Source organism: Balaenoptera borealis, assembly GCF_965194805.1.
Source record: "Balaenoptera borealis genome assembly, chromosome: 8".
In the NCBI taxonomy this organism is placed as follows: domain Eukaryota; kingdom Metazoa; phylum Chordata; class Mammalia; order Artiodactyla; family Balaenopteridae; genus Balaenoptera; species Balaenoptera borealis.
The window spans coordinates 63,825,354-63,845,034 of record NC_138865.1 but is presented as its reverse complement, the minus strand read 5'-3'; the positions used below and the strand labels follow the sequence as shown (position 1 = coordinate 63,845,034).

At 35.4% G+C, this 19,681-nt stretch overlaps 1 protein-coding gene across 1 annotated transcript in view; it reads right to left on the bottom strand.

Annotated features, from left to right (window-relative positions):
• Positions 1–19,681, bottom strand: part of PTPRD (protein tyrosine phosphatase receptor type D) — a 2,142,992-nt gene that overhangs the window by 654,825 nt on the left and 1,468,486 nt on the right. Inside the window, exon 10 of the mRNA XM_082404325.1 lies at positions 4,089–4,127. The gene's annotated coding sequence lies outside the window, so the exon portion shown is untranslated. The remainder of the gene's footprint in view (positions 1–4,088; positions 4,128–19,681) is intronic.

Genomic DNA, 19,681 nt, shown 5'->3' with positions numbered 1-19,681 from the left:
AGTTGTGGTAGATAATGAACATTTTTCTATATCAGGTAAATTGTAAGCTGTGTGTAAGACTCACAGGGGAACAATAACTCTCCTTGGAAATAAAGAGGTAGCCATGTAAAATAAACAACTGTTTGGTCCATTGCTATCACTCATTTCATTCTGGAAGTATTTATTTGAGTTTCGTGAACGAAGTGGATATTGTAAATAAAACTTCCCCACGATCCCAAGATTATGCTTAGTTCTCAGAATCTAGATGGAAATATGCTTATGTTGAACAATTTAGATTATTTCTCAAATACAGGGCTCCAAATGTTCCTCAATAACAACATCCCTGTTTCTCATCATGCCTTGAAAAGCACCATCTAATAGCTCACCTTTTCCCTCTGAACTTTTCTATGCATTAAATCCAAAAGAATAAAGGATACCTATGTGATTACTTAGAATGAATAAGATCATAATCAACCCAAAAGAAAGCATTATGCTTGTCCAGAAACTCCTTACCAGGAAAACACCAAAGAGGAAATAAGAGTGTTTATCTATGGTAATAACAATACAGTTGCCTAGCAATCAATTTAAGTTCACTGTCATCTTTATCAAGCAGTGTATTTACACTGGAGACAATCTGAGGAAAGAGAAATCTGTACTGTGATATCAGCACAATGAAAACGTATTTCTAAACACAGCCTCTCATTTGTGAAACAAGATGATGACTACTTAAAACACAGGGTTTAGATAGGCGTGGATTATTTAAAGTTTCAAAATGTCATAACACATTTAAGGCTCAATCATTTCAACTTTTCTCCAAAATCACTTTTTCAACATTATACAATATATTCTACAGAATAGATAATATAGAATATTTCATTGAGAGAGGGAAAAATATTGTCATAGTATGTGTGTACATGTGTCTAAGTATTTGTATGTATATCTGTGCACGTGAGTGTGTGTGTGTGAAGGACCAGAAAGAGAATTATTTGTTGATTTTGTTTAACAGTCTAGGATAATTGGTCTAACAAAAGAATAAAACAGGTTTATTTTAATGAAGTTAATTAAAAACAATTATTTTTAAAATTAATTAACTAATCATGCAGGGACTTCCATTTTATTTTTTCTAACAGCTTTTTTTTTTCCTTAATGAAGTTCAAGAGGCTAGTATCTCAAAGGGATTGTTCAATGTGCATTTAGATATAATAGTTATTCTCTTCCCTGACTTCAACAAGTATACCTAGACCAACTCAGATGAACCACAGACTTCACACCATCAGCAGAAAAGCAGGGCCAGAAAAGAGAAGCTTTGGGGTTTTGTTAAGAAAAGGAATGTCAATAAGTAGAAAGAAAATAGTTTCTTTCTGCTGAACTGTCAGAGGAATGTAGATGAATTGGCACTTAAAGGTACATGCAGGAGGACTTGAGGTTGACTCTGCTGTCAACTGACCAAGAAGGAAGCATTTTTTTAATGTTTACTGATGCCTCCCCATAGAGCTTACTCAAGGCACAATACTGAGTTAGCGAGACTGTCTTACTACTTACCCTTTCAGCACTCCTCATCCTCTTTTGGAAATAGCAATCACTTTTGCTTTACCTCCTCTTTACCGTAAAATGCTTTCTCTCCATCAATGTGGATAAAATCACTGTGACAATACTTCTACAAATATTTGTATTGAAAATATTATATTTCACTAAGGAAGGTAGGAGGGTGTTTTGTAATGTACATGAGCTGTGGGCAGAGTTCTGAGTCACAATTTCAATTCCTTCCCTTTTCTAGCTAGGTGACCTTAGTCATGTTATTTGGCTGTTCTGAGAATTATCTGGAAAAGAGGACAATCAGATATTCTTTACATGACAGATGTGAGGATTATCTGAGGAGATGTTTGTAAAACAACCTAGCCTAGCACTACCAAAATAGGAGAGAGCATCCTAGATTTTTTTTCCATTGAGGAACATAAAGTACCAGAAAGCAGGTGAAGATTTTGATGATGCTGAAGGACTTTTCCTGCACTCCAGATATAGAGCCATGATGATGATGACTAAGGCTTTTTGAATGATAGGTTGATTTACCCTCCCCCACCCCTCAATAACATTTTAAATGATAAACTTGAATCACAAGTGCAAACACTGGCAACAATCCTTGCAAAATCATTTATGTGGCTCATGGGATTCTGGATAGGAAACTCTAGAGAGCTAGAACCCAAGTGTCACCAGGTACGTCATCTATTAATCTTCACCAAGTCCCAAATAATTCAGATTGATAAGCTGTTCAAATGCCACAGCAATCTTCAGTAGGCAGTATTATCCTTGTTTTGAACATTAAAACATTGAGGCCCCGGGTGACTAAGTGGATCTTAATGATGGTGCTGAAATTTTACCCAGTATTTTGGAGTCACAGTCAACAGGCACTTTCCACTCTACCATCATCAAAGTCTACTCTATAGTTAGGAAAATAATGAATGGTGGACTATTAGTGATAGCTTTATACATAATAGACCATAAATAACCAAAATATTTTCCCCAAGATACTTCAAATGTTAGGAAGAAAGAGACCTTTTATTGTGATGATAAATGATTAACACATAATAGCCGCCAAAAAAAAAGAACAACAGCAACAACCATAAACTCAAAGCCACACTTCCTAATTAAAATATTGTGAAAATGCTGCTAAGAATTAATTTTTACCTATTTGTATCTTTATGCCAATAAAAAGGAGGTTACCTGAATGAATCTTTATGATTTACACTTTGGGACAGAAAACTGTCAATTCTACAAGGTTCCTTGGTAAATCTCTACATTAATATTGAGATCAGCACCCATGTTCACTTTTCCTTTGCCTGTAAATAGCAATTACAGGATAACTACAGGGTAAATCTAGGGCTTTGTGTCCCCGAATGCAGGAGTAATTTGAGCTGTTCTGACTATAAATTTGAATTGTTTAACATATGGTTTCTGTAGATTAGAAACACATTTTAAGGTGACTTATTTCACCTCTCTAAATGCAGGATTCTCCCTTTTTTTTTTTTTTTAGAAGTCAAGTGATTTCAAGAGTAGAGCAGGTTTAGAACTCTCATAAGAAAACTTGAAACAAATCAAGAAACATTTTCTTCATTTGAGCATGGCTTAAATTGAGCATAGAGCAAGATTCACAGAAACATCAAATAATTATACAATGACTAGACTTTTTTATTCCTCAATGAAATAGATAAAAATATTCAATGTTTCTATTTTTTAAACCACTCAAGTTCTAGTTTCAACTAAATTGTCAAATAAGTAGCAAAAATTTAAAATGTAACTTTCTCCATCTTTTATCATTTACTTTTATCTCTCCCCTTTTTTCAAGTACAACCTATTACATACCTTGTCTCTAACTCTTTTTAGTTTCCAATCTCTACTCTCTAAATTTGCTCTACCTCTGTTTCCTTTCTTCCAAATTTTGACAATAAAGTGTATGTAGTCTGTTTACTCTCTTTATCCTTATGGTGATCTGCTTTCTTCCCTATTATTGACATTATTTTCAATTTTCCCCTTACTCATTTGTTTTCCTTTTGACCATTATTTCACCTGTTCTCTTTTCTACTCCATTACCTGATGGCCCTCCCCTCACCATCCCAACACATCTCATTCCAATTTGAGGGATGTACCTCACATTGTCCAAATCTCTCATTGTTCTCCATGAGGTAGGTTTGGGGAATCAAATGAACCACTCTGTGACCTATTCTACTCTTAGGCAAGAGGTAGGAATAAGACAGTAATAGCATATGTATGTTGTAAAAAATTACCTTATAAAAATTCACTCTAAGGATTCGAACTCACTCAAAATAAAAACATGCCCATTACTTTGTGCTTGGAATTTCACTCCATCTGTAATGTCTTTCTGTTTGCCTACCATACACAGAAAATTCATGTAGCTTTTTAAAGCCTCCAAATAATGTGAAAGTGTTGAAAATTCACTTTTATTCCTCATGCTCTGTAATAAAATCGCTAACACTTTTCTAAGAAGACACAGCTTATAGTAGTAAAGAAATACTATTAAGCAATAAAACAAAGAAAATTTGAAACCCACACTGAAAAAAAAAAACAAAAAACTAGCATGTTTTAAATCTTACCTGTTCTTTAGATCCCACGGGTGTTCAACAGCCGTCTCCCTAAACAAAGAAGAAATGTGACAACAATTAAAATGTTGTGAAAACGATGCTATTAAAATACTCCTCATTTAGGTGGTGTGTTTTTATATTACCTAGATAGTGGAAAATGTCAAATTCCAAAAAGAAGTGAAATTAGTTGGATTTTGGCATTTCCCTTCATTCTTGTTTTAAAGAGCAATTTAAAATTCACCTTTCAAAGCAACAATAAGCAAGCAAAAAAGCTATGACTATTCTAGGAAGAGAAATTACAGTTTAGAATATTAATTAAAAATACAATATAATCAAAATTGTATATAATCTGAAATAAATAACAATACAGTCATCAAATATTATTAAATTAAAAATTCTGTTGGCAAAGTCTACAAACAATTCTTACAAAATGGAATATTCCTTGCATTGTAAGGAATTCCTTGCATCGTTAAGATTTAGTTCTTTGGTAAACACACACAACGCATGCTCAGTTTCTGTAACTAACATCACAGGGTCTCTAGAAAGATAGAATCTCCCAAATCATGATGGTAATGTTAAAAAAGAGAGAGACAAATCTAGATTTTAAAATTGGGCCAAGAAAAGGCTTATTAAAAATTTAATTAAAAATGAAAGTTCATTATTAATATAATTTTTATTAGGGTTGAAAAAGATAAAAGCACATGAAAGTGTTATAGTGTTTCAGAAGTTTCATAAACCGTTTTGAAAACTGGACAACCCATGCTGGCATTTTCCCAATGATTTTCATTAAACTTCCTCACCCTAGTTTTTTTTTTTTTTTTTTGGTAAGAATGGAACCAGAGAAATCAATTTGGATTCTGTGAGTAGCTTAGGCAAGTGGAAGTATTAATCCATCTCTATAAATTTCTAGAAAATGCCAAATGATCTTGAGTGGCATAAAGCTGATCAGTGGTTATTTGTAGACATGAGTGGGGAAAAGAGGACGGAGGCATTAAAAAGGCTATAAATTAAACTTTTGAAGTTGACAGATATGTTTGTTATCTTGTGATGATGGCTTTAAAGATGACAAAACTCATCAAATTGTATGCTTTAACATGTACTGTGTATTATAGCTATAACTTCATAAAACTCTAAAATAAACAAGTGGAAGTGTGTGAAATAGATATTTAGTCTAGGGCATTAACTGCCTGGTTAGCCAATTGAAAAATTAATGGAGGTTGCTATTACTGCAATTTTTGTTTAAAAGATTATTTGGCTGCTGTGTGATTACCAGGTTGGATAGAGGGTGGTTGGAAGGGGAGATAAAATTCTGTAAGGAGGCTTGGACTACCATATTGGTAGTGGAGGTAAAGGCTGCTGGACTGATTCTGGACTTACATGATAGAGTTAGTAGGTACAAGGAAAAGACTTCCTGAGGCCCTGGATGTGAAGGTAGGGCAATGTAAGGAACCAAGGATGATGGGCAGTTTCTGGCTCAAGCAACTGGATATATGGTGCTGCCATTTCCTGAGATAGTGAAGATTGGAAATATATTAATATTTGAGGAAAATATAAGAGTTCCATTTTGGGAATATTATTTGTGAAACCCCATGAGACAACCAAATGGAAATCTTAAGTCGGGGAAAGGTTTCTAGAACTCAGAGGAAATGTCTGAGCTACACAAATAATTTTGAGAATCTCCAGCATATAGATAAGTATGCGTAGATGCCATGAAATGGAGGCAATGTCACTGAATGTGAATAGAGAAAGAAACTCAGAGTCAGTATGCTACATGGTTTATCTACCTGGATGTTTACATCTCTCCTCCCTCCTCCAAATAACCACAATGAGGGTGAAAAGGAGTTCTATGAGCTAGAAGCTATTTTAAATTATTTCTTATGTTTCTTAGAGGCTACTTTCTAATTCTTTTTTTTTCTTTCTAATTCTTATGTAGAAAAGTTCACAATATAGATAGGAAACAAAAAAATATAATATTTTAGTAAATTAACCAAATTTGTCTCCAGTTTGATCTTGAAATTAATCCTCAAAGATTCTTCGATGTCTAATTACTTATTTAATAGGTGTTTATAATTACCTCATCTAAAGTTCATGTCTTAAATAATATTGATATATCTTTTACTACATACATACTTTTAAAATCAAATTAGAGGTGAAGAATAAAGCTTTGTTAAAATTCTCAACAAGATGTCAAAATAATTTGCAGAACATTATTTTTGCAAGATGTGTAGGAAATGCGGAAAAAACTATGATATGATTTGATAAAAGTAGCTGGAAACTCTGTTCTGTAATGCTCTGCAATCAGCAGCTCTTACAAACTCATGAAGATCGCTCATAGAAGCAGAACAAACAATTTTGGAATTAAGTTTATTATTATAGAAGGAAAATAAAACATAGGGATTTCATGTCTCGTATGAATGTTCTGCAAACTATTACTCATTTGAGAATCATGATCTATGGTAGGCTTGGTTTTGTTGGTTTCCACTTGCCTTGAGCATTGCTGGGATGTTGGGAGGTCATGTAACCTTGCTAGATTTGTGGTTCTTCCTCTGTAAAGTGGAAATGATACAACTTCCAAGGGTTTTGATGAGAATAAATGGGATAAGGTACACAAAAATTATTTTTACAGCGCAAAGTACCATAGACTGCACTACAGCAGTAATAATGAGACATCATATCTAATGGTGGCAACTGAAATTACTCAAAAGAAATAGTCAGTGAATTTATGTACTGTATTTAATTTCATTTACAATTTTCCAAGTCATTAATAAAGCCTAGAAGGAAATAACATCAATCTTCAGATGTTGATGAAAGAAAATAAATAACAGAAACACACATATTTTAAACTTTGTACACTTTGTTGACTGTTAGTTTTTGGCATTCACAATAAAAATAAAAGGTCTAGTACCTGTTCACAGTGCATTTCTTGGACTGAAACACTATTCTGAATCTCTCCTATTCCTTTTTTTATACTTAGTTGCTTTCATAATTTTCTAATTTATATTTCTTCTTTACTCCTTGTGATATTGCTCTTTTTTTTTCATTATCTCATCTCTGATTGAGAGTAAATCATTAACTATAATTGTGTAGTTTTAATTTTTCATTTTATAAAAATAATATTTTCCTTTAAAAAAATAATATAATATTCACTGTTGAAATTACAAAAATACACTGAAGCAAAAAAATAAAACAAAATCATTCATAATCCTATTACCAATACTTAACTGCTATTGACTTTTTGGTATATAGCCACATGGTCTCTTTTCTATGCACTAATATATATTTTATAAGTTCAGTAATGGCATCATGTTGTTTCTATTTTTTACTTACTATTCTATGAATATTTTTAAATGATATAGTTGTTTGTCTACCACATTTTTAGGTACTGCATACATAACTATTTTGAATTTGAATTTTATGGATGAAATATAATTTGTTAGACCCATCAAAAAGGCTGCTGTCAGTTCTTTTTTCTTATATAAGCAGCCCTGTGATATACATCCTTAAGGCTATATATTTGCATGAATCATGATTATTTCCTTAGGATGAATTGCTGGACTCAGTCAAGCCTGCATACCAAATTACAAAAATTATAATACCTACTGCCAAATTGCACTCTATAACATTCAACACTCCTCCCAGCAAGCCATGAAAGCGCCTCCTTCCTCACACTATAGCTAATAGTAGATATTGCCATTTTAAAATGTTTACATTTTTGTCAATTTGATATATCAAATTACATCTTTTATCATTTTATTGTATGTTTTCTTTGGTTACCAGTTGGGTTGAGAAGTTTTTTGTGGTTTTTTTAATTTGTATTTGTTAGGTTCTGAAATGCTTATGTAATTTGCATAGTTATCTATCTCTTTGGTATAATCACTTGTAATAACTTCGTATATATTAAGGATATTCACTATAATCATAAAAATTTTGATTAAGAAGACTGATGATAACCTCAACATTTCCAAGATTAACACACGCAAAGATTCGTCCTCAAACCCAAGAGAAAACTGAACAGCTTTCTTAGTTTACTGAGATGCAAAAATGATTATAAGTAGATGAGTGAATTTAAGTAATTTCAATTTCATGCTTCATTTTTTATTACTCTATTTTCATTCAAATTTGAATCAATGTTAAACTTAGTCTATTGCTGTACTGTCCCTTGAAAACAATTTTTGGATTCTTTATATCAACATATTTTTATTCACTATTATGTCTATATTTTACTTTCTCTTTCTTTTGAAACTATGTGAACATGTTTTTTCCTTATTGCCCCAAAAGAATAAACTGGTCTAACTAAAGTTTTCTTGACATATTACCCTAAGAGGGAGGACTTACTGGTGTAGCTAAGGTTAAGAGAAGAACCAACCTGCAGTACCATCTTTGTGTAAGGTTTTTCTGTGCTCAGCAAGGGCCTTAATGCTTTGTCTCAGTTTTGATGTCATTACATAGAAAGTGACGTCTTTGAGGTCAGCAGCTAATCACAAATGTAATCACAAAGGGATATGTATTCCTATGCATACTCCTCTAGACTTTGGCTTAGGTATACTTATTCAGGGATTAAAAACTAGAAAATTAGGAACTCATGCAGGTTCAGAGATTGTAAACTAGTTGATGTTCATTAGTGGTTAGCAAATAAGTGTGCCATACCAATAATGAGAACTGAAATAAAATATCTTACATTACTATCGTGCATTATAATCTGTTCACTATCTCATGCCACTCTAAATAACTTTGTTTCTATATAGATAGTAGGAACTACAGTTTGAAGTAAAACAGTCAAGGTTTCTGCTCTGATAGAGATAATATGCTAATGGGTAACACAGGTAATAAACAACAAAGGTAGATAGATGGACAGACAGACAAATAGAAGAATGGACACTTTCAAGCAAGATTGTATGGGCAGTGTTGGGTAATGCTGAATAGGGTAGTCAGGAAAATGTTGTTGAAAGGTAATAATCTGAGCTGAGACCTGAATAACAGAAAGGAGAGCCATGCTAAAAAGAAGGGTGAAGACCTCTAGAAAGGGCATATATGTGCAAAGACTCTGACACACGAAAAAACTTCAGTGTTTGAAGAACACAAATGTGCTCAGTGTGGCTGGAGCATAGTGAGCTAGGAAGAGCCTGATACAGGAGGAGTGCGAGAGGAGGTGTAGGCCAGGTCACAGATTATGTAAGGCTTTTTAATCATGGTAAGAAGCTGACCACAGTCAGATAACTGGGGGCTACCATGATGACAACGATGATGAAGACAATCAAGATCAAGTTGACTACGAACTCAACAGTATAGAAAACTGTCTTTTACCACCTAAATGTTATATAGCAAGCCAGTCTTTGAGTCTGGTTCCTTGTTCAGACTCTGTTCAGTTTCATTTTCTCTACGTTTTGTTATTGCCTAGAGTGGTGATGTTTTTTCACCTCTTAAGCCTAAAGTTGATAACTGCTCTTGATTTCTGTTTGTTTGTTTCTATTTCTTTTCTTAAGGCATTTGCCAATGTTTGGATTGATTTTAGTGCTGAAGAAGCATTTACAAGACTCAACAGATTTATTTAGGAATTAGATTTCTGAAATTCAAACTATTTTAATGATCTATCATTAATAGACATTTTTATAGCTTTCTCATTCTCTACCTACCCCATGTCCCAAACCACTTTATTTTAAGCCACGCTTTCCTGCACACATATTTTAGCCCTACCAGCCAACACACACACAAAAAGCAAAAGCTACAATTGACAATCTAGGAAGGAATCTCCCCTTTCAAAGCATTGTGTCCTGAACTACTCCTTTTGCCTGTTTAATTCTCACCTGCTTGAACGTCTATTTCTTTTTTCCAATTACGGCTTTTTCCCTTTACTGTAAAGTCCACTCTGTATCCTTTGCTTTGGCACCTGCTATGTTTGGTGTTCTTCCCAACACTATTTCAGGTTGTACCTCAGCTTTCCTACACAGACCCTGGCATGCATCATGCATCTTGTCCAGCCAATTTTCTACCCACGCCCTCCACTTCCCCAGTTGGATTCACCAAATGTAACTGTCAACCAGTATAGAATTTGCTTCCCCCTACCCTGGCACTCTTTGTCCACATTTAAATGAACAATAACCTTAATTATAAGAAGAATAAATAAATAAACAAACAAATATAAACACACACACATAACTTATGCATTCGCAAGTTAGGTTTTATCCATTTGACAATAGCTGTTACATGGAAAACACATCCATATATAAACTATATAGATGCTCTAATTTTGTTTGCAGTCATCCATGAGTTTAAAAAATATATACTGATTGAGTTTAAGAAGCATTTTTTAAATTACTTTTTAAGTTACTCTTGTAAATAGTATAAGTTTTGGACTTCAGCATCAGTCTTTTTTTTAATGGTTAAATGGTTTTTTAATTTTAATTAAAAAAATTTTTTTATTAGAGTATAGTTGACTTACAATATTGTGTTGGTTTCATGTGTACAGCAAAGTGAATCAGATATACATATACATATATCCACACTTTTTAGATTCTTTTCCCATTATAGGTCATTACAGAGTATTGAGAAGAGTTCCCTCTGCTATACAGCAGGTCCTTATTAGTTATCTGTTTTATATATAGTCGTGTGTATATGTCAATCCCAATCTCCCAATTTATCCTTCCCCCCACTTCCCCCCTAGTAATCACAAGTTTTTTTTCTACATCTGTGACTCTATTTCTGTTTTGTAAATAAGTTCATTTGTATCATTTTTTAAGATTCTGCATATAAGTGATATCATATGATATTTGTCTTATTAGCAGGAAGATTATAGTATAATTTTAAGAGCTGATGTGGGGCTTTTACCCAAATTAGTTTCCTTAATGCCAATCATTGTACTATATATTTGTATCTTGAAATCATCAAGCTTCAAAAGCTCCCAATAAAATTAGAATTCATCTGAAAGTCCTATCACATATCATGGAGGTGACATGGGCTGTAAACAGGGAATGAATAGGCCTGAAGGGAGACCAGAGCATTTAGTGATAGTGGAAATTGAGTGTCTCAAAGTACAGATTTCATTTATTTAAAAATTTTATGTAAGATCTGTTTTTGTCAAGCTTACCATATATTTTATAATATGTTAACGAGTCATGCCCTTCAAACTAACCACCATTTTGTCTACTGACAGTTTGTCTTATATAAAATGATAGTAACATTAACAAATCCCCATCTCAAGGAAATATTAGCCACATTCAACCTCTCTACCCTCTACACCAGGCTCATTACTTTAATCAGCCATTCTTTGTGTGAAATCTCATCAAGTGCTCCTTGTGTATGTAAACCTATAACCCACCATCACATCTACCAATCCCTGATAAAGCATTTGCCAAAGACTTTAAACATGCCCATGGAGTGATTGTACAAAACCTCCCTATCACAAATCGGTGTTGGAGATCCCTTATCAAATCACTTTTCCAACACATTCTTTTATTAAATCTTCTAAATGTGTTTCTGAGAATTCCTCCAAACTGATAAGATAATCAGACGGTATTTGTTGGAGCTCACTAAATTACGTATTCCATAATACTATTATGCTTACTATTTTTCAGACATCAATATTGTCATCACTCCATATACAAATAAATAAATCATAGAGCTGAAATTATACTAGCTTCACTTGACTTTCCATTTAGTGTATATTATTCTTCTAATTCTAATATTTATTTTTCCAAAACAAGAATAAGTATTACATTTCGGAAAATAAATCTTAACTAAAACCTGTAACGGTAACCTTATAATAAATTAGTAATAGTATAGTGTGTTATCACAGCTAACTGGTAAATAATAAAAGACTGTTAATTCATAAAGTCTATTTATACACTTATATTTTAGTAATCTGTACTATCAACACTCCATCAACAAATATTTACTGTGTCTCCTCTGTGAAAAGCACTCTGGGACATCAGGGGCTGAGGGAAGTATCAGCCCTCAAGATATTGACAATCTGGCTAGGGTGCAGTTCTCATGCATTAATTATAAAAAGTAGCACATTAAAAAAAAGTAACACATAGCACATGCCAGCAACATAGTATAGCTAATGCCTGTCATGAGATGAGGTCAAAGTCTTGTGGTGGTTAGGGAAATCCCCCCAGGAGAGTTAGAACTTAAGCTGGGAGAGCCTTGAGATATGATCAAGATCTAATTATGTTGGGAAAAGGAGGAATACAAGGGTAAGAGCATGAGCAAACAACGGAAATGGAGGCACAAGGAATAATGTAAAGCTGCATTGCTCAGTATGGTAGCCACTAGCTACACATGGCTTTTGAGCACTTCAACTGTGGCTAGTCTGAATTGAGATGTATGGTTTCAAAGGCTTGGTATAAAAAAAAAAAAAGGAAATATCTCTTTAATATTAATTATTAATTATTATATATTGAAATGATAATATTGAGGATATATTGGGTTAAACATAACAACAGTGGTATTAAAATTAATTTCACTTGCTTATTTTTGCATTTCTAATGTAGCTACTAGAAAATTTAAATTACATTTGTGTAAAGTCACATTTGTGGCTGGCATTATACTTCTATTGGACAGTATCAAGTTACTGAGTAATTGTAAAGAGGCTGGGTTTATTAAATAAGTATCTTAAAGAAAAGTAATCAGGCTAAGAAAGTGCTGACTGGTTAGGAGAGGCTAGAGACTAGAAATATGAATAATTACCACCTATTCAAAGGCCTACACATAAAGGGTCAAGGGCTGAATGAAGCAGGTGGCAGTGGAGGAGAGATGGTGTAGCATTATATATTTTTCTGTGTCTGATTACTTCTGCTCAACAATATATATTTTTAGATTGTTCCCACTGCCAGAGACATTATACAAGGTGACTTTTGAAATACCTAACTCTAGTGACTAGATATGAAGACAGAAAGAGAGAGGAATCGAATATGTCTGCCATTGCAAACTGAGGAGACAGGGAAAATGATGATGCCATCGGTGGGAGTGAGGAATTCGATGGGGGGACATGCTTTGCAGGGAGAGGTTTTAAGCCTTGGAATGTTTTGTAGTGGTGGAGTCGTGATGATGATTAATCTCTCCACGGAATGAATGTAAGGAACAGGTAGATGGCTAAGTCTGATATAATGATGTACATCAATGAGTAAATGTACCTAAGCCTTCTGTAAAATAGAAGTGGTATTCAGGGAGGGAATGATCAAATTAATGATAGCGATTAGACCACCATCTTGGTAGAATCCGATATTGAATTCAAGAGTACAGTGTGATTTCAGGTGGTGACTTTTCTGACAGTTCAAACGCAGAGCCAAGAATTGAACCATAGAAAATACTGACATTTGGAGGTTGGAAGAGGATGTTCTATGAGGATAAATTGATTAGTTATGGAAATAGGAAGAGAACAAAGACAATGTGGGATCATGGAGCCTAAGGAACTATAAAAATATCAAGGAGGAGGAGACGGCCAACAGGAGAAAATGTTTTAAGAAATGTATAAAAGACTGTAGATGGCATTTTGCTATTTAGCATCAAAATATTAGCCAGTAGGAATACAATCCTCAACCATGGCATCTAAGAGACAGCAGATGTTCCATGATCTGTCTTTCTGCCTTTGGACCACCTGGCCCATGCTTAGGCTTTTCTCCACATATGTTTGCCCTCCTCTCATTCTCCGGTAATCACACCTATCCCATAAAGTTTCTCCTGAATAGTGTCAGATTTACTGTTTCCTGTAGCATTTAATATCTGCATCCTCAATCAGCACTTATCACAGACTGCCTATTTTATCTTTTCGTACATAGTATTCTTCTGACTCCAAAGTTATTCATCTTCCACCTCGCTATCTCCTTAGGATTGCCCTTAATGTTTAAAATACTCCATTCTTAGAGGAAACAGAACTGATAGAGAAAGATTCAGGGCTAAGGCTAGCAGGAATGCTTGATCTGGACTGTGAGAGCCACAGTGCTCGCACGGACCCACATGTCATCACTGGCTTTTCATTTCTCCACCAGTTTTTATCCTTTGTTTCTCCTTAGGGCCTTTACTGTTATTTAAGGGTGGAACCCCCATTCTTTCATTCATTCATTCAGCAAGGCACCAAAATATTCAAAAGGTTATAAAATGAATTCGATATGCATCCTGCATACCCTCAATTGCAATTTATATGCATGTTTACATGTCTCTCTTCCATACTTGAATGTAAGATCCTTGAGGAAAAGAACAGGTTATTATACACCTTATCAATATTTGTATTCTAAATGCCTAGATAGTTCTTGGCACTGAGTAGACTGTCAACTCACATTTGCTTAATTAATATATAAATCAGTCAAAGTGTGCATTCCTTCCTGAAAGAGCTGACAAACTGAGAAAAGAAGACAAAATGTGTACAAGCAGCCAGAGTACAGATAGGAAGGAGATGCCTGATAAAAGAAGTACTCAGATAAAAACATATTAGGAGTTAAGTGAAAGGAAAAAAAAAAAAATGTCATACAGAAAGGATGGGAGAAGGCTTCCTGGAGAAGCTGGCATTTGAGCAAGGCCAGAAGGAGGGTGAAAATGGGAAATTTCACTAAAGGGAACAGGGATTGTTGGTCCTACCCCAAAATATTTATCCCTTTATACTTATGAAGAAAAAAATACCCATTTTCCCATGTCTGGTTAGTTTTTACTTGAACTCGTGTGATCATTTTTCCTTTACAAAAAGTTTTTTTTTTCCCCATAAAAAATTTCCTTACAATATGTAGACGCACAGCCAAATTTTATTTTAAGGACAACGGCATTTTTACCTCCTGTTTTGTGTGAGGGTCTGTGGGTTGTAGGAGATGAGAAAAGAGAGCTCCCAGCTGCCACAGCCCAGCAAAACCCCTGAAAGTGATGACTGCATCCATTTCCAGCCAGTGCCACTTTCTGAAAGTGATGTGTTTGAAAGGAGGATTGCAAATAGTTGCTGCTTCTCAAAACTGCGGTTGCTTTTCAGGACGCGGCCATTGCTATCTCCATGCTGACGCAGCTCCCAGCATTGGCACCAGCCTGACTTTGAACTGTTTAAGATATTTCATTCCCAACAATAGAGTATTCCACAAAAAGAAAGAGGCCTTGTTTTTAATAAGCTGAAGTGGATGAAATGGGCAGTCATGGAGTAAAAATGATTATGAGGGAGGGAAGTGGACACCTAGTGAGTGCCCCTCCCACTCTGTCCTCCAGGACTGCGATGTTCTCTGGGTGATGCTCTGAAAAAGTATGCATAAGTAGGGGTGGGGAATGAGTACAAGGGGAAAAATAGACAAGATTTAAAGGAGGCGGCATTTTCGGCACCTACGAGGTATTATGCTGGAAACAGCTTGGGCGTTAGGACAAGGTTTGTATCCCAGTTCTACTCCTTAACAGTATATTTTTTTTAACTTGCTAAGTTGCTTAATATTTCCAAGTTCAGGCTCCTGCATATGGAGCTTGTATTAATTACTTCTCAGCGGTGACCTGAGAGTTTTGAGATAACATCAGAAACTAGTCAGTTCATAAATGTTGGTATCCCCTGCTCCAGCTTGCCTTCCTTTCCTTTCTTCATGGAGTGCACGAGTGAAATCTCTGTCAGGGACTTCTCAGACCAGTAGATTTCACTGCACACGACTGGAATGAGGGCTGCATTATTCTTTGCTGCAAAGATGGTGCTAATCACCCACCATCTGTAGTGTCTGTGCACGTACTTTTCCATTCCTGATGGAGACGCATTTGTATGCTAGGATAGGCAGCTGGACTCTTTTCCTCCATTCTTTCTTGATCTTCATTTCTCATTTGGCTCATTGGGAGTACTCCACAGACGTGACACACAACTTGGCAATAATCAAGTTAGTGTTTTCAGGTAAAGGCTTTCCATTTCCAAAGATGAGACAGGGTTAGACACACCAAATGCTACTGCTGGAAAAGACCTTGGAAAATATCTCATCCAAACCCTTCATACAGATGAGGAAACAGAGGCTTAAGAACTAACTTGCCCAAGACATAAATAAATTTAATGGCCAGGCTCAGATTAGAACTCAGGTTCCTGCTGTTCAGCTCAGGGAGCTTTCCAATCATTCTCATACCTCTCAGAGAGAGGCATTTTGCCAACTTTTTTGGAAGAACATACAACCACAGTTGTATCCAAATCCAAATCCAAATGTTACATTCAAGGACAGTCACATAAGAATCTGTAAAGGGATGGTTCTGATTCTGACTATCTTTTGGAAAATACTAGAGATAACCCCTTGGAAGATTATCTTTTCCTTCTTTGATTAGCAACAATTCTGAATGCACACTTGTTTAGAAACACATGGGCACATGAGCACACACACACACACACACACACATATACACACACACAGTTCTCCTGTTCTCTGTCAGGATAAGTTAGTTGCCCAGGTGGTCTCATTAATGACTGCACTCTCTCAGGCATGAAACACCATGACTTTTTGCTGTTGGGACTGCAGTATGCAAATTGACTAGAGTCAATCGTACCTGATTTTCTAAATTGCCTCTGTTATAACAATTCTCCCACCTGGTAATAAGCCATTGAAATTAAACAATGGGATTGATTACACATCCCTCACTCTGGGGAAACTCCATTAGTTTTACCTGAATAAAAACTGCAGAACAGGGCCCAATTTGGGGTAAGTAGTGTACAAGATGCTTCAGGAAGCACAGTAAAAATAACTTTGAAGAAGTTTAAACATTACTCTTTAGCCACAGGGAATATCAAGCAAACAGAATTTTATTTACAAGTCACATAAAGGCATGCTTAAGTGAGTATTGCCTGATGCAGGCCAGAATTGATAGAGCTCATACTTATTTGAGCTCAGCTCTTGACACAGATAGTGGGCTTCAGGTGAATCCTGGAACCTCTATGGCTCTGTTAGAAATCCATATATAGTATAATTCTCCAGCTTGAGATTTTCTAATTTCAAGCCACAGATAACTAGTAGTTGGGAGACCTGGAGAGGAGTCCCATATCTTAACTCACTAGCTGTTTGATGTTGGGCAAGTAATTTAACCTTTCTGAATCTCAGGTTTCAATTACCTAACTTGGGTTTTAAATACCTGCCCTACTCGTTTCCCAAGATTGTTGTGAGGATCAAATAAAACCATGTACAAAATATGACTTGCAAACTGGTAAGTGCACGCTAAACGTGGAGGATTTGTCTTTTTCGAGGCAGTCATTTTTACTGAGCTTGTGCACAATTCTACAAAACACAGATTTCAGCCAATGGTGAGGTTGGCCTTCTTTTCCTGACCTAACCTCATACATAATGGCTGCAGCATAGATGGACTTTGGAGTCAGATAAACCTATGTCCTGTGAATCTTCCATTTACTGGCTCTGTGTCCAGGGGCAAGTTAGCCAACTGCTGAGACTCATCTAAACATGGGCACTGAAATAATACTCACCTCAAGGGCTACTGTGAGAATCAACATTGCTGTGGATGGAACATGAACACCATGCAATTAATGTTACCTATTATTAGCAGAGAATAACTGCAACATGCAGGGATATTCACATCATGCCTTGTTCTGAACAAAGCAAAAGCTTTCATTGCCTGGTACAGTCTGAAGTATTGGAGAGAATTATTCAGATTTCTCTCTTACAAGGAGGGATGCCTAAGGACCTATAAGAAGACTGATGATACACTGCAGTCCATGGGATCTCATTCTCTAGATAGCGAGCCCCCGGAGTGTGGGATTAGATTTTTTGCATCCCACCAATATTAGCAGTCATAGAGCCTAGCACACAGTCTGGCACATGGCCAGATGTATGGTAAACATTTTGCATGAATGAGAAAAGAAATCTTTGGCTGTGAAAGGACACATAGGAATGAAAAATATGAAACTTAATTCTTCCTGTTGAAAATAAGGGCAGAGATTTCCTTCTCTTTCCTTTCTGTCAGAATAGTGACCATTGAAATTTAAAAATGTTAAGTACTTTCACTGTCATTTTCAATGTATCTTTCTAGAAACTATATAAGCCTTTTGTTAACATTAGGACCTAGGAATATTTTTCTCAAGGACCTGGCGGCCATCTCTTGGAAATGTAAATATCTAGGGAGGGAGTACCCCTATCTCCTAGTTTCTGTGGGAAGGTAGGAGCCTAATTTTGGTGGGCCCCTTGCTCCACATTACAAAATTCCTTCCTATCAAAAGATATGAATTTTTTGTTTCCTCCCACACCCCTTTTGGGTAAAGTCAAGTTAACACAGATGGTTATCCCAATCACCAGGTAAAGTTAGAATGAATGATGAGTGACCAATAATGCTGTTAAGTTCTCTTATTTGAAGACTAGTTATTGCTGATCTTGAAAATATATATGTGATATGATGCATCTGCTTGGCTATATCAAAGCGTGAGATTTCTTTCTGTCTGCAGTCTCAGCGAATTGTCTGTGATGCATATCACACTCTGGTTTAATGCTTATTCAATAATAAGGGTGTTTTCTTTCTCTACTTATTACCTTTGTGAAGAGGAATTCTGGGTTGGGAGAAGCTCTTTTTTTTTTTTTTTTTCTTTTTTTAATTATATTTCCCCAATACTTACTAAGCAGAGCATCACGTCTCCCAGTCTAAATGGTATCTGATGACTATGGATATAAAGAATGGTCTGCAGGATTTCATATCAACCTCATTCTGCTAGGCTGTGTATTAGACAATAAACTGCATTTTTCTAGGATCTTTCATTCAGAAGCTGTCAGGGGTTTTATTATTGAAGTGGGAATAGACAGCACTGGAGTTCTTGGCCCTTCCATCAGAAATAGATATAAACTCAATTTCATACCTAGTTTAATAAATCTGTTGAACAGATTGAACAGGAAGCACTGAGAAAGTATGAACCATGCTTACTCTTTCTAAGGAGGTGAGATTTCTCAAGACTAATGCTGGTGGTTTAAATGCTAATGGTCTTAACTATTTCTTTATTTAACTATAAACATTAAACAAACATGCCTACCTCTTTGAAACTTAACTAGATTATTCTGTAACTGAGTAAGTTTTAAGAGTTTTAACCGAGTGACTCAGTAGTAAAGATTACTCCCCTTCTGCCATCCAAAGAAAATCCCGATTCAGTAATCATAAATTCTCATTGGCCTCTGGCTAGGGTTGCCCTGATTACTTGCAAGTTTTCTAGAAATTAAAAAAATGCTTGGCAGTTTGTATGGAAAGTGGGGATTTCCAGAGCCTTTTCTAAATAGTGGGGTAAATAAGTAATGCTCTGGTAAACAGAGTAAGATTTAAGACAGCTTACTCAAATAAATTAAGCAAGTAAAGATACTGAGATGAAAGGAAAATGCATAATTGTTAGAACAAAATGAGTCTGTTTTAGCCAAGAGGAAAATAAGGAGAGACAGGACTACTAAATGTAATGTGGAACCCTGGATGGAATCCTGGAAGAGAAAAAGGCCATTACGTAAAAAACTAAGGTAATCTGGATAAAGTATGTACTTTTACTACTAATAATGCATTAACATTAGTCCATTAATTGTAATGTAATTAAATGTGCCATTCTAATGTTAGATGTTAATAATAAGGGAAACAGTGTGAGGTACAAGGAGCGCTCTGTCAGGGAGGGAGTAGAGTTTAGACAAAGACCTTAGGTGAAAATCCTAAAATACCTT